Genomic DNA, 14,561 nt, shown 5'->3' with positions numbered 1-14,561 from the left:
GATAGAGTTGTCAGGTGTCGTGTCCGGCATTTCGGTCGTATCCGGTCAGAGACATTCAAGTCTGGCCTGTCCGGTGTTTTGCCGGCGTGTGTGGCCGTGCAGTTCTAGGCGCTTCAGTCTGGAACCGCGCTACCGGTACGGTCGCAGGTTCTAATCCTGCCTCGGGCCTGGGTGTGTGTGATGTCCTTAGGTTAGTTAGGTTTAAGTAGTTCTAAGTTCTAGGGGACTGATGACCTCAGAAGTTAAGTCCCATAGTGCTCAGAGCCATTTTTTTGTCCGGTGTTTTAGGCTTTTTAATAGCAGAAAATGGACAACTATGGCCCGTCCCAGCCTAATGATGTAAACACGAGGTATGAGTAATAGGGAGATACACTATAAGGGTATACTCTTACGTCTTATGTCTGTGTCCTATGTTTTCTTCGTAGGGTGTACGAGCTTAATCAAGCACCATCCCAAAGTCTCTACGCGCAGAGTGAGCGAGACAAAATAGGGAGTGCCAATGAGCCGCTGCCCACCCACTACGCCATTTCATCCAACTTTGCAAAAGGGTACTTTAAAATTTCAGAATATCTCTAATGTTTCATTACGTATGTATATAATTGGAAGCTTTTATTGTGTTGATGCAGTCAGACTAATGCATTTTTTTGGCTTCTTATCTTGTTTAGTTATCTTATTTTGTAATGGAATCAGACCAGTGTCCTGTTTCTATCATTATGTGCAATAATTGTAACTGGTGAAATGGGCTTCACCTGAAACCAAATAATAGTTACAAAAACCGCACGCGACAGCTTTCGTATTATGAGTGAGCGACAGACCTTATTGTTTATTTTGTAAAACGAAGAAGTTTTAGTTTATTTTGAAATATGATTATCTTAGGAAGAAGTTTCAGCACTGAGAGTTGCTATCGTAATGCCAAATTTTAAGGCTGTTTACTCATTATTATTTTTTTAGTTTAAGCTCATTTAAGGCTGATCTCACAAAAAGGAGTATAACTGCTTGTTAATAATCGACTCAAAAATACCCACACTATTTCTGTGTAAAATGGGTAGTCCGGCTCGTAAAGCAAATTGGCCGGCAATATATAACACGGAACTCAGTTTTTCTATTTCTGGACCTGGCAACCTATTATCGTTGAATTTTCGACTGTTTGGAAGTGGTTTTCTATAGGGCACCTTGTTCTAAAGCAAAATATTGTGTGCGGAGGTAGCAAAAGGAAGCCGACGACTTACAGCGCTGCGGGACATCTGTGGAAATAGTTTGTAAGCCGTTAATGAGACGTCGGCCAAGTTCGCAGACACTCCTAGCTTCTCGTGGCCCCGACGGGTCAGCCAGTGACGCCTTGCGCAAGCCACTGCGACCAGGACGCGGTGTCCTTCGGTGGACTGCTGCGCTTCGCGTGCGCGTAGGAAGTAGAGACTTGCCGGCGCCGCCAGGTCGGCAACGTGCGCTGCAGACGTGGCTTGCAAGAGCTCAGGAGCACAGCTGTAGCCGCTGAGGCGCAGTTCATGCGATCGCAACAGCGTCAAGCCAGCTGCGTTCTGCCCATCGGTAATCTCTCTCGTAAAAAATAAACACTTAAATTTGTTTTTGGATGTGAGAATGCTACGCGAAAGTTAAAAAGGGAGTATGAGCTACCACTAATTTTCTTGAAATTCCTGTGGCTTCAGTTATTTCCGCAATTTCTGTTTTGTTACGTTATCTTCCGATTTGTTCGTTTGTTCAAGGATGTACACTAGAAATGCATGCACACATTATCTCATATCTAACATATTTTCAGCAACGGCCTTGCCGCAGTGGAGACACCGGTTCCCGTCAGATCACCGCAGTTAAGCGCTATCGGGCATGGCCGGCACTTGGATGGGTGACCATCCGGGCTGCCATGCACTGTTGCCATTTTGCGGTGTGCACTCAGCCTCGTGATGCCAGTTGAGGAGCTACTCGAATGGCAGCGACTCTGTCAAAGAAAACCATCATAACGACCGGGAGAGCGGTGTGCTGACCACACGCCCTCCCTATCCTCATCTGAGGATGATAAGGCGGTCGGAGGGGGAAAACGAATACATTGATATAGCAATTATTAATACTCGTTCTAAGACTTTTCACAGTAAAAGTCAGCTGAAGTAAAGGTTCAAATGGCTCTGAGCACTATGCGATTTAACTGCTGAGGTCATCAGTCGCCTAGAACTTAGAACTAATTAAACCTAACTAACCTAAGGACATCACACACATCCATGCCCGAGGCAGGATTCGAACCTGCGATCGTAGCGGTCGCTCGGCTCCAGACTGTAGCGCCTAGAACCGCACGGCCCCTCCGGCCGGCCAAACGTAAAGGCATAGGCACTGGTACTACACAGTTAAAGCCAAATATTATGTTCATCTCCCTCCGTACCTAAACGCGCGCTAGTTTGATAGTTGGGCCGGATGCGATGGCTTTTTAAAATTAAAACTCACCTTTCGCCGTGACTGAATTACACCCAAACTTTCGCATATTGTGTCAATTCTGCACTTTCATCACCACTTTTCATTCCATAATCATCCGTAACACCACACACATGGATTACACGGCATAAGCACAAGTCAGCCACACGGCACAGATTCATGCTAGACACTGCGTTAACAGGACAGAGGAAAACAACGGCAAATCACATATATTAGTACTTCACCCAGACCATAATGCTGTATTCCTTTCGTTCATCTCTTATGTATAGATGTGACGTTGACTCTGATTACGATGTTTACGTAGCAATGGAGGAAGACGAAAATATGTTGATGTGGTAAACTTCACCTTGTCTTGACGATTTTTCGTTTGCGTAAAGCTCCACTGCTGAAATTAGAAAGCGTTAAATCACTTTATTTTTGCAACAGATATCAAATACCATTAAAGTACATTGCTCCACAAAAACTCCGTAACAGTAATACTTCTATAAATAATAAAACACCTCAGTATTGCCCGCTCCTTATCAGGAATTTTGCTTGTGTATCTTGATCTGTTTTTAAATTTTGGGGTGGCCGCTTTATGTATGGAATCCTGATGAATACTTGTTTCCTCACTGTTTTCTTAAGCTTCGCCGAAAACCTACTTTTCGGTGACGTAACTGTTTCTCGTTTTGGTGAAGTAACTTTCAAACCCTTATCACGCAGTTGTCACACAGCCAAGATAAAAGGCAAACTTCGCTAAGCACGCTTATCTGCCGTTATCTTGTTCCGATAGTTCGTCGACCTTGTAAGAGGAACAGACAACCACATCATTTTCTAATGAATGGTGATAACACGTGTGGTACTAGTATTCAAATTGGAAATTGATAAACGGAAGTGGAAGTGCTGGACGCCTCTGTAGGAACCCAGTATTTCTCTTCCCTCCCGGTCTGCGCCCCAATATTTATTTGTTTTGGACTGAAATACGTCGGAACAACCAAATAATCCTGCTCGCATCTTCATATATACTCCGTGAGCCACTGTACAATGCATGGCGGGGGATACTTCTATCTGCCCTATTCCATTCGCGTATTTATCAAAGGGAATAATGACAGTATAAATGCCTTCGCACACGCCCTGGTCTCTTATCTTACTCTTACGATCCCTGCACGATATATCACGAGACATACAATGATGATAGCGGAGTAGTGGCACAGTCTTGACGGATTGATGGATGGATGGATAAACTGAGAATAATTGGGCGCTAAGCAGCGTGGACATCAGCGCCCTTTCTGAAGCTCGAGGTACTGTCGTTAAAGCGGAAAGCAAATGCCGCAGAACTACAGTCGCAGTCATAAAAAATTTCACATACAATCCCTATTACATCTATTCATGCCGTAGTCATACGTTAATAGTTTTAATAAAACAGTGGATGGCTTTCAGACGACTGGTTGATCGCAGATCTAATAGGATAAGCCAGCCAGCCTGAAACACATTAAAACCTTCGTCCAGTTAAACTGGGCGGGAGTCCGGGTGCAACACAAAATTCAACATTTTTTCTTGCTGTTGCTTCGTCGTTGGGTAAGTCCCTCTTCCCTCCTATCTCAATACGAAATACATGACGCCGAAACATAGTGCGCCGTGAGTGTGGCGCCGCAGACACTGCATTTTGGTGCATTCTCATGCTGCTAGAGATAAACATGCGTCACTAGGCAGTGTACGATTAATAAAATAGTTCGGAGAAACATTAACACGCGTTTGAAAGATGCCCGAAAACGTATACAGCAAATGAGAGATGACACCTGTTTGTCTCACCTACTTTATTTTTTAATTTTGGACAAACCAGCCCACAGATATTTGACAGTGATTTTAAAGTTTTCTACGTGTGTTTAGCATTTGTTGCTTATCTCAGGAAATGTGGCAAGGTATGTTGAGGAGGGGGAGCAGCAAGATCTGCGATCTGCTACGCTAAGGCATAGAAAAGCTAATTACGTTCCTTCGCTCTCGCTCTTTCTAGCGTAGTGAATTAGAGTACCGTCGGAAGAACGACCGTGTAACTGGAATGGACGTCGCCGGTCTTGTAGCGCTTGTCGCGTTTTTTCTGAGGATTGGCTGTTTCGCTGGCCGGTGTAGCCGAACGGTTCTAGGCGCGTCAGTTTGGAACCGTGCGACCACAACGGTCGCAGGTTCGAATCCTGCTTCGGGCATGGATGTGTGTGATGTCCTTAGGTTAGTTAGGTTCAAAATGGTTCAAATGGCTCTGAGCACTATGGGACTCAACATCTTAGGTCATAAGTCCCCTAGAACTTAAAACTACTTAAACCTAACTAACCTAAGGACATCGGCCACCGCGGCCGAGGTTAGTTAGGTTTAATTAGTTCTAAGTTCTAGGGGACTGATGACCTAAGATGTTAAGTCCGATGGTGCTCAGAGCCATTTGATTGGCTGTTTCTGTTGATTTTCACCTCAGCGGATGGCTGTCTTGGAGGAGACAGAGCTGTTGAAGTAGTTGGAGCGAGCATCACTATTATTTATTGGTTCGTCTTTTCATGTTCACAAACGACCAGGAAAGTAAAGCTAATTTAGTTTACAGTTGCATTGGTCAGTAATACGACACATCGTAATGACATAACGAACCATTGTACGCTATCTGACGTAAATAATGTTTTAATATTGCAGCATCCTGATCGTTCGTCGACGAGATTGTGTAACAGTGAAAAAAATCGATTCCTGACATTTGTCAGTACGTAATTCTTTTCCACAACAGAAGCTAAAACTTCGAAGTATAAATTCTCCTACGAAATAATATTTCACGAGAATATTTGATCTTAGTTTCAGAATTAGCTTTACAACATCTCACGCATTTCTTGTCATTAGGTATTGTATTGTATGGAACTGGGGACCTAGAAATGACGGTACACAGCCCCACAACAGTCTACAGCAGTCCACTCACCCCACCGCCGCCCCACACCAAACCCAGGGTTATTGTGCGGTACGACCCCCAGTTGACTCCTCCGGGAACGTCTCACACCAGACGAGTGTAACCCCTTTGTTTGTGTGGTAGAGTAATTGTGGTGTACGCGTACGCCGAGAAAGTGTTTGCGCAGCAATCGCAGGCATAGTGTAACTGAGGCGGAATAAGGGGAACCAGCCCCTATTCGCCGAAGCAGATGGAAAACTGCCTTAAAAACCATCCACAGACTGGCCGGCACACCTGACCTCGGACACTAATCCGCCGGGCAGATTCGTTCCGGGGACCAGCACGCCTTATTAGGTGACTTATCAAAGATTTTGGTAAGGCACATTCCCTCCCTCCCTTCCTAACTAAGGCGGTGTTAATAAGGGTGGTTGTTTCCTAATAGCGTTGCAGTTATGGACACAATTACTCCTTCTCACAAGAAAGTAATTCAAGAAATTCCTTGAAAGAGTGTATGCATTGTCACACGATAGTTTCAACAGCACAAATTATAGTTTACAGAGACATGGCATAACATGAGGTGGCTATCGGAGTGCTTACAATAAGACTCGGGTCTTTTCAGGTACGGCGCTTCAAGTCAGTGTTCGACCATTCAGTTTTAAGTTTCGCTAAAAACACAAATTGCAAAAAAAGTTCTTTTGAAAGGTGTATGATCGAATTATTTCAGCTTCCCGAGTTCTTACTGCGACTCCGATCACCTAGTCGTTGATGGGACGTTAAACTCTAATGTTCTGTCCTTCGCTTATAAATGACACGAGTTGCAAAAGTGGCTAAATTGTTTCGTAAACTTCGGGATGTGTGTTTACCATTTTAATTAAATCCTCATCAACACGTATAAGAAAACATGTTCCACTGGGTTTAGGACGGGACTCTGGGCAGACCAGTCCGTTCCAGGACTGATACTGTCCAGAAACAGTAGACAGAACGCATTGTCATGTTGACACAATCTGTCATCTCCTTCGAACTGTACCTCTACTGTACGCAGGACACAAAGAAGGAAAATCTGTTTACATCCTTCCGCATTTAGCTTACTCACAGCGCAATAAGAGAACCTCACCCCAGTCACGAAGAACAATCCCAGACCATAACATCCTCTGTACTTCACTGTTGGCAGTACACATGACTGCAGGTAATGTTCTCCAGACATTCGCCATACTCAGACCCTTGCATCGATTGCTATAGGGTACAGCGTGACTCATCTCTCCAAATCACTCATCGCCCCTGCCTCCTTCTATGGAGGCAGGTCCACCCCTTGCGACATCTTGTGGTCCATTCCGCATTACATACGGGTGTCCGGCTAGTTTTGATCAGACAATGTATATCGTTAGCGTTGTACTCTCTCATGAACAGGAAATACATGTTTTGTTTTTCCAAAATTAAGGGATACCACTTCCAGAAAAGCAGTCAATAAATCTAAGACATTATTTATGATTGCTTATATTGCCATAAGTCTATCGGTGTGGTTTGTAAGACGTGTCATCTGCCAAAAGGACTAGGCATCCTTTTCTTAAGGGAAGAAAAAATCTGTTAAAGAAGATGCGTATGAGAAATAAGTATACCTAGAATTGAACCTTGTGGGGCGCTATTGAAGTTTACTCTCCCAGGCAGGAAAATTTCTCCACAGTACATTTTTAAAAAAATCATAATAAACAAAAATCTAAGCTGCTTTTGACACTGAAGAGCTTTCCAGAATGAGATTTTCACTCTGCAGCGGAGTGTGCGCTGATATGAAACTTCCTGACAGATTAAAACTGACCGAGACTCGAACTCGGGACCTTTGCCTTACACGGGCAAGTGCTCTACCAGCTGCGCTACCCAAGCACGACTCACTACCCGTCCTCACAGCTTCAGTTCTGCCAGTACCTCGTCTGCTCGGTAGAGCATTTGCCCGCGAAAGGCAAAGGTCCCGAGTTCGAGTATCGGTCCGGCACACAGTTTTAATCTGTCAGGAAGTTTCACTGAAGAGTTTTATTTTACCTTTGTCGTCAGAAATCAAATTTCAATTTAATAATGTAAAAAGACGAAAAATGAATTTTTTTCTGTAATTCCTGATTGCTTTGTAATTAACCAGCAAGAAAAACAACAGAACCGATGCAATAGCAAGTACTGTATTGTCACGCATTCGCCAATGGAAAAGTTACGCTTGTGGCAGCTGGTGGTGGGGACAGTTGTGTGGTAGTCGTTTCGACAGCGCTGGAAGACCGCCGCGCGGTGACTGCGCAGGAGCGGCGCGCCTCCGCGCGCATTGCGTCACGCGTCATCCTGTGTCGCTGGCGCGGCTTTATGGCAGCCCGACAGGTGGCAGCGCGGGTTTCTCTTGTCCGCCACTCTGACCGGTCCTGTTGCACGGTTTCCTCTCAGCTCCCACACTGTTTACACGGGCGCCAGCGGTTAGCGTGTCAGGGACGCTGCGGCGAAATCGGGGGTTGCAATACGGACTGAGTCGGTTCGTGCGTAGGATGCGCTAACTTGCCTTTCCTAACCCTGAAAGCTGCCCACGTGTCCTCCGTTATATTCATATTCTGTACAAATTGATCCAAAAGTAATAATAATTTCTTGTGGCTCAACGGCCTGGTGTTCGAATTGGACGCCCCTTCGTCACCTACGTGTATACTCGATAAGCCACTTTGCGGTGTGTGTCGGACGGTATTTCGTGCACCTATTGTCACTTACCCTAATTTCCTGTTCCGGTCGCGAATCCTCCGCGGGAAGAACGATTACTAGCTGGGCTTCGCGTGGGCTCGAATCTCTTTAATTTTGTCTTGATGGTCTTTTCGCAAGATATATCTAGCACGAAGGAATATGTTAGTTGGCTCTCCTAGGTACGCACGCTCTCGGAACTTGAATAGTAGACCATACCGTGATGCAGAACGCCTCTCCTGCAGCCTCTGCCACTGGAGTTGGCTGGCGTGCGAATGGCGCTTTCGGGCGTACTAAATGAACCTGTAACGAAACGCGCTACTTTTCTTTGGATCTTTTCCCTTTTCTCTGTCAGTCCCGTCTGGTGCGGATCCCTCACTGACGAGCAGTATTAAAGTATCGGTCGAACGAGTGTTTTGTAAGCTACTTCTTCGTTGATGAACTACATTTCCGCTATGGTCGCAGGTTCGAATCCTGCCTCGGGCATGGATGTGCGTGATGTCCTTAGGTTAGTTAGGCTTAAGTAGTTCTAAGTTCTACCCCTAGAACTTCTGATGACCTCAGAAGTTGAGTCCCATAGTGCTCAGAACCATTTTTGAACTATATTTGCTGAGGAATCTTTCAATGAATCTGTCTGACATTAGTTTTGTTTGGATGTTCCACTTTAAATCGCCCTGTACACATACTCCCATATATTTTATGGAAGTGACTCCTTCCAGTAATTGCTCTGCTGTTGTGTAATCGCACAATTACAGTTCTTTCTGCTTATGTATTCGCAGTACGTTACATTTGTTTTTGCTGAAGGCCAAACGCCAGTGCTTGCACCAGACGTCAGTCCTCTGCAGGTCTTCCTTGTGCTTCGCTACAATTTTCTAGCGTTGCGACGACTCTGTATAAAACAACGTCACCCGCTAAAATCCTCATGAAACTTCAGAAATTGTCTACTACACCGCATATACTCCTATAGATAGAGAAGTAGTGAAGCTATAATACTTCTTTGGGATACTTCACGTGTTACTTTTGCGTCAGAAGATTTCTCTTCGTTCACAATGACATGCTGTGTTCCGTTCTTCAATCCAATCGCGCAGCTGGTCTGATACTCCGTACGAACGTATTTTCTTTATTAGGCGGCAGTGCGGAACTGTATCTAACGCCTTCAGAAAGTCGTGGAACACGGCGTCTGCTGCTTTTCGGTTGTTGTGGACGAACAGAGCGAGCTGGGCTTCACACGAAAGTGCTGGTAGAAGAGGTGCAGGCTCTGTTTCGACTTAACTGTTCCTAACCCCGTAATCATACAAGTAAAAGGGAAGTTTAACGTGGAAACCGAACCAAGTGTCGTTTCTGCCATGTTTTCACATACACTCCTGGAAATGGAAAAAAGAACACATTGACACCGGTGTGTCAGACCCACCATACTTGCTCCGGACACTGCGAGAGGGCTGTACAAGCAATGATCACACGCACGGCACAGCGGACACACCAGGAACCGCGGTGTTGGCCGTCGAATGGCGCTAGCTGCGCAGCATTTGTGCACCGCCGCCGTCAGTGTCAGCCAGTTTGCCGTGGCATACGGAGCTACATCGCAGTCTTTAACACTGGTAGCATGCCGCGACAGCGTGGACGTGAACCGTATGTACAGTTGACGGACTTTGAGCGAGGGCGTATAGTGGGCATGCGGGAGGCCGGGTGGACGTACCGCAGAATTGCTCAACACGTGGGGCGTGAGGTCTCCACAGTACGTCGATGTTGTCGCCAGTGGTCGGCGGAAGGTGCACGTGCCCGTCGACCTGGGACCGGACCGCAGCGACGCACGGATGCACGCCAAGACCGTAGGATCCTACGCAGTGCCGTAGGGGACCGCACCGCCAATTCCCAGCAAATTAGGGACACTGTTGCTCCTGGGGTATCGGCGAGGACCATTCGCAACCGTCTCCATGAAGCTGGGCTACGGTCCCGCACACCGTTAGGCCGTCTTCCGCTCACGCCCCAACATCGTGCAGCCCGCCTCCAGTGGTGTCGCGACAGGCGTGAATGGAGGGACGAATGGAGACGTGTCGTCTTCAGCGATGAGAGTCGCTTCTGCCTTGGTCGTATGCGTGTTTGGCGCCGTGCAGGTGAGCGCCACAATCAGGACTGCATACGACCGAGGCACACAGGGCCAACACCCGGCATTATGGTGTGGGGAGCGATCTCCTACACTGGCCGTACACCACTGGTGATCGTCGAGGGGACACTGAATAGTGCACGGTACATCCAAACCGTCATCGAACCCATCGTTCTACCATTCCTAGACCGGCAAGGGAACTTGCTGTTCCAACAGGACAATGCACGTCCGCATGTATCCCGTGCCACCCAACGTGCTCTAGAAGGTGTAAGTCAACTACCCTGGCCAGCAAGATCTCCGGATCTGTCCCCCATTGAGCATGTTTGGGACTGGATGAAGCGTCGTCTCACGCGGTCTGCACGTCCAGCACGAACGCTGGTCCAACTGAGGCGCCAGGTGGAAATGGCATGGCAAGCCGTTCCACAGGACTACATCCAGCATCTCTACGATCGTCTCCATGGGAGAATAGCAGCCTGCATTGCTGCGAAAGGTGGATATACACTGTACTAGTGCCGACATTGTGCATGCTCTGTTGCCTGTGTCTATGTGCCTGTGGTTGTGTCAGTGTGATCATGTGATGTATCTGACCCCAGGAATGTGTCAATAAAGTTTCCCCTTCCTGGGACAATGAATTCACGGTGTTCTTATTTCAATTTCCAGGAGTGTAATTAAGAGATGATGGGTAACTGAAAAAGTTCCGCCGCTAGACCGGGATTCGATCCCGTGACCTCTCGGTTTCTGAATGCGCGCTTTTCCGCAAAATTACTAGGCTCGACGAACTAAAAGTAAGAGCACACGGACACGTTTTCTGTGTAAACGCACAGAAATACATGGCCTTTGCTTATTATGAAAATATTTCCCAGGGTTCTTGCGTGTTCCGCAGGTAAATGACGCTTTAGCTGAATAATGAGCTGTCGCAGGCGTAGTGCGGTAGACAGTTGTGAACCGTTCGCCTCCACACAGCAAGTCTACGAGCGAGTCGACGTTGTTTGCTACTCGTACCCGTCCGAAGATATGTTTAACGCCAAGCTCTTCCTGGACCCCACTTCACTGATGCCTTTTGGTGAAAACCTTAATCATCATATTATTAAATCTAAATACCCATACTTCCTGTGAAAATCCATTTTGAGGCATGTTGTGGTTTCCTTCTGTTCCAATCGGGTACCGGTATGGATCACATGAACAGTGACTACTTAAATGTTTCTGTGCAAGATACAACGACTATAAACTTGTTTTCGTGGTCCTTGCGGGAGCGACTCGTAGGGCGCTGAAGTACTGGTATATTTCTCGATTCTTCATTTAATGCTGCTTTTCGAAGCACTGTAAGTAGGTTTTTGCGCGATAGCTGAGAGGCTATCACGAAACGTCAGCCAAACAGATTTTTCACCAGACCGTGACGCTCCCCGTGTGTGAACCTGGGACAATTCGTGCCGCCATTCTATGCATACATTGTATATCCACTGTTGCTCCTATCTGGTATGGATCCAACACGCTTGAGCAGTATTCTAAGCTGAATCGAGCAACTTGTTTTGTAAGCTGTCTCATTTGTAAACTGCTACCATTTTCCCGCTGTCCTGCCAATGAAATGCGATCACGTGGACCTTTGCAGGAAAATGGTAAGCTTGTTATCTAAACTGACCGTAGAATTGCAAGAACATGTCACGTTTTGATTTACGAAGCAAAAATGGTTCAAATGGCTCTGAGCACTATGGGACTTAACTTTTGAGGTCATCAGTCCCCTAGAGCTTAGAACTACTTAAACCTAACTAGCCTAAGGACATCACACACATCCATGCCCGAGGCAGGATTCGAACCTGCGACCGTAGCGGTCATGCGGTTCCAGACTGAAGCGCCTAGAACCGCTCGGACACCGCAGCCGGCTTTACTGAAGCAGATTACCGGTTTCTGCTTTACGGTAATCATCTGTTTTATAATAGCGAAATTAAAACGGAGGTATTTCAGAACTCGTGAAACATGAACATGTCACATACTCATGGAAAACAACTAGGCTAATTGTGTTAAGAAGAGAAGTGACGCACCGGATGTGTAGTCGTGATGTGCATTGATTAACAAGGTGCATCATACTTCAATACCGGGGAGCAGTTAAAAAGTTTTGGCGGCAGTGGCTCTTTTCAAAGCAACTGTGACAGACATTAACACGCGAACGTTCACTGATAGTAAGAATAGCTATCTGTCAGAAAGTGCGGCCATCAGTCAAATTGATATATTTGCCCTTCTGAAAGAATAATTGTTGTAGTACAATGATTTGGTTAAAGATAAGAAAATGTGTAATGCTAATTTCTACCACAACGCAGTGTAATTTAGTGTTCATAGGCGTGTTGCCTTAAATCACGTATAGAATTTCATAGTTTTGTTAAAACAGATGCCACATTATCGCATTCACTTATGTAGTATTCATACTGTTTGAGATGCCAGACAAAGGACCACGTATGTTTTTAGGGTTCTATGCCGCGGTCAATAAAAATGGAGCCCTTATGGGATTGCTTTGTTGTCTGTCTGACTGCTAAAAATCCTTTTTGTTAGGAACGGACAGACGCATCAAGTTCAAATTTATATAACGTACTAACGTCTATCGCCCCTTGGCTGCTTAAAAATTATAAACTTTTAAGTCACTGCAATCAAAATCACTTATGTCACATATTTTGACACTCGCAAACTCACTTATCAAAACTTGCAGGGTACTTCCCGTTGACCTAGAATCATGAAATTCGGCAAGATCAAGATTTCATAGAAATCTGAGACATGTTAAATTGTAATTATATCACAAAAAAATACACACTCATGCTCATAAATTAAGGATAATGCTGATTCATGGTCAAACAACGCTCTGGTGCGCGGTTTGCGGGTTTAAATCACCTCGGGGTATGACCATGCGGTGCATCTGACCTGCGATCGTCGCACGGAGGCGCTGGCAGCAGTCCACATACGCAGAGGTGTGTTGGTGCATGTCAGAGTACGGTGCAGCGAGTAGGTGTGCAGACGTTTTCAGACGTGCTAATGGTCACTGTGTGTTGAAAATGGCTCAAAGAACACACATTGATGACGTTATGAGGGTTAGAATACTAGGGCAACTGGAGTCTGGTCAAACACAGCAGGTCGTAGCACGGACCCTCCGTGTGCCTCAAAGTGTGATCTCAAGATTATGGCAACGATTCCAGCAGACAGGAAACGTGTCCAGGCGCTACAGTACGGGACGTCCACAGTATACAAAATCACAAGAAGACCAATATCTCACCATCAGTGCCCGCAGACGGCCACGGAGTACTGCAGGTAGCCTTGCTCAGAACCTTAGCCACTGGAACAGTAGTCTCCAGACACGCAGTCTACAGACGACTGAACAGACATGGTTTATTCGCCTGCAAGGTGCATTCCACTGACCCCTGGTCACAGGAGAGCCCGTAAGGCCTGGTGTCAAGAACAAAGTACATGGTAATTGGAACAATGGTCCCAGTTTATGTTCACGGACGAGTCCAGGCATAGCCTAAACAGTGATTCTCACCGGGTTTTCATCTGGTGTGAACCATGAACCAGATACCAACCCCTTAATCTCTTTGAAAGCGACCTGTATAGAGGTGGACTTGCAGACCTGTGTCGTGTGTGTTGCGTATGTGCCTATGCTATTAGCGACAGTTTTGTGTAGTGCGACGTTGTGTGGCACCACGTTCTGCAATTCTCCTTAATTTATGAGCATGAGTGTATTTTGCCATTTGGACATATATTGCATTCATCATCTATCAAAAGCATAGTAGATGAACATCACTGCATGCAAACATAAAATGTAAGTTGTAATCATATTTTAGTAAGTAAATAATTTTTTTATTAAATCTTCTGTCTCTACATATATAAACTGGTATTTCCTGCTCGCTTCTTTTTTTATGTTCTGCCTAGTCTGAGGAATTTCTGTAGAGATTTTAATACCGTCTTGGAATTCCTGGGACCAATGTCCTGCCGGTATCGATATCACTAACAGGCATAAACCGTTGAGATTCTCGATTTCCAGGGTGGACGAGCGGTGTATATACATAACTATGTACGTGCGGAACCGTAATTGCGCGAGTCCTACCCGAACTTGACCAATTCTTTTCACGTCTAACTGGTTTGATCCGACCCGCCAAGATTTTTCCTCACGTGCAGCTCTCTTCGCCTCAGAATGGCTCTTGGCACTCCTCCTCTTACAATTTTGGTCCTATGCGGCCACCCGGAGGATTATCTAAGCTCTTCCCGGACGTTGTCTTTAATAAATTTCGTTTCACCCTACCCTTTCTTGTTGTTGGTGTTTCGCAAATATTTCATTTCTCCCCGATCCTGCGGAGAACCTCCATTTCTTTCCAGGACACTTAATTTCCACGATTCTTCAGTTGTCGTTGTTGTTGTTGTGGTCTTCAGTCCTGAGACTGGTTTGAT

At 45.9% G+C, this 14,561-nt stretch overlaps 1 protein-coding gene and 1 pseudogene across 1 annotated transcript in view; both read left to right on the top strand.

Moving 5' to 3' along the window:
* The window catches only part of LOC124711196 (mitogen-activated protein kinase-binding protein 1), a 378,080-nt gene that overhangs the window by 141,086 nt on the left and 222,433 nt on the right, over positions 1 to 14,561 (top strand). The gene's annotated exons all lie outside the window — the stretch shown is intronic.
* Positions 1,776 to 1,893, top strand: LOC124712867 (annotated as a pseudogene).

Source organism: Schistocerca piceifrons, chromosome 8 (assembly GCF_021461385.2).
Source record: "Schistocerca piceifrons isolate TAMUIC-IGC-003096 chromosome 8, iqSchPice1.1, whole genome shotgun sequence".
Lineage (NCBI taxonomy): Eukaryota > Metazoa > Arthropoda > Insecta > Orthoptera > Acrididae > Schistocerca > Schistocerca piceifrons.
This window is presented reverse-complemented; position numbering and strand designations above follow the sequence as displayed.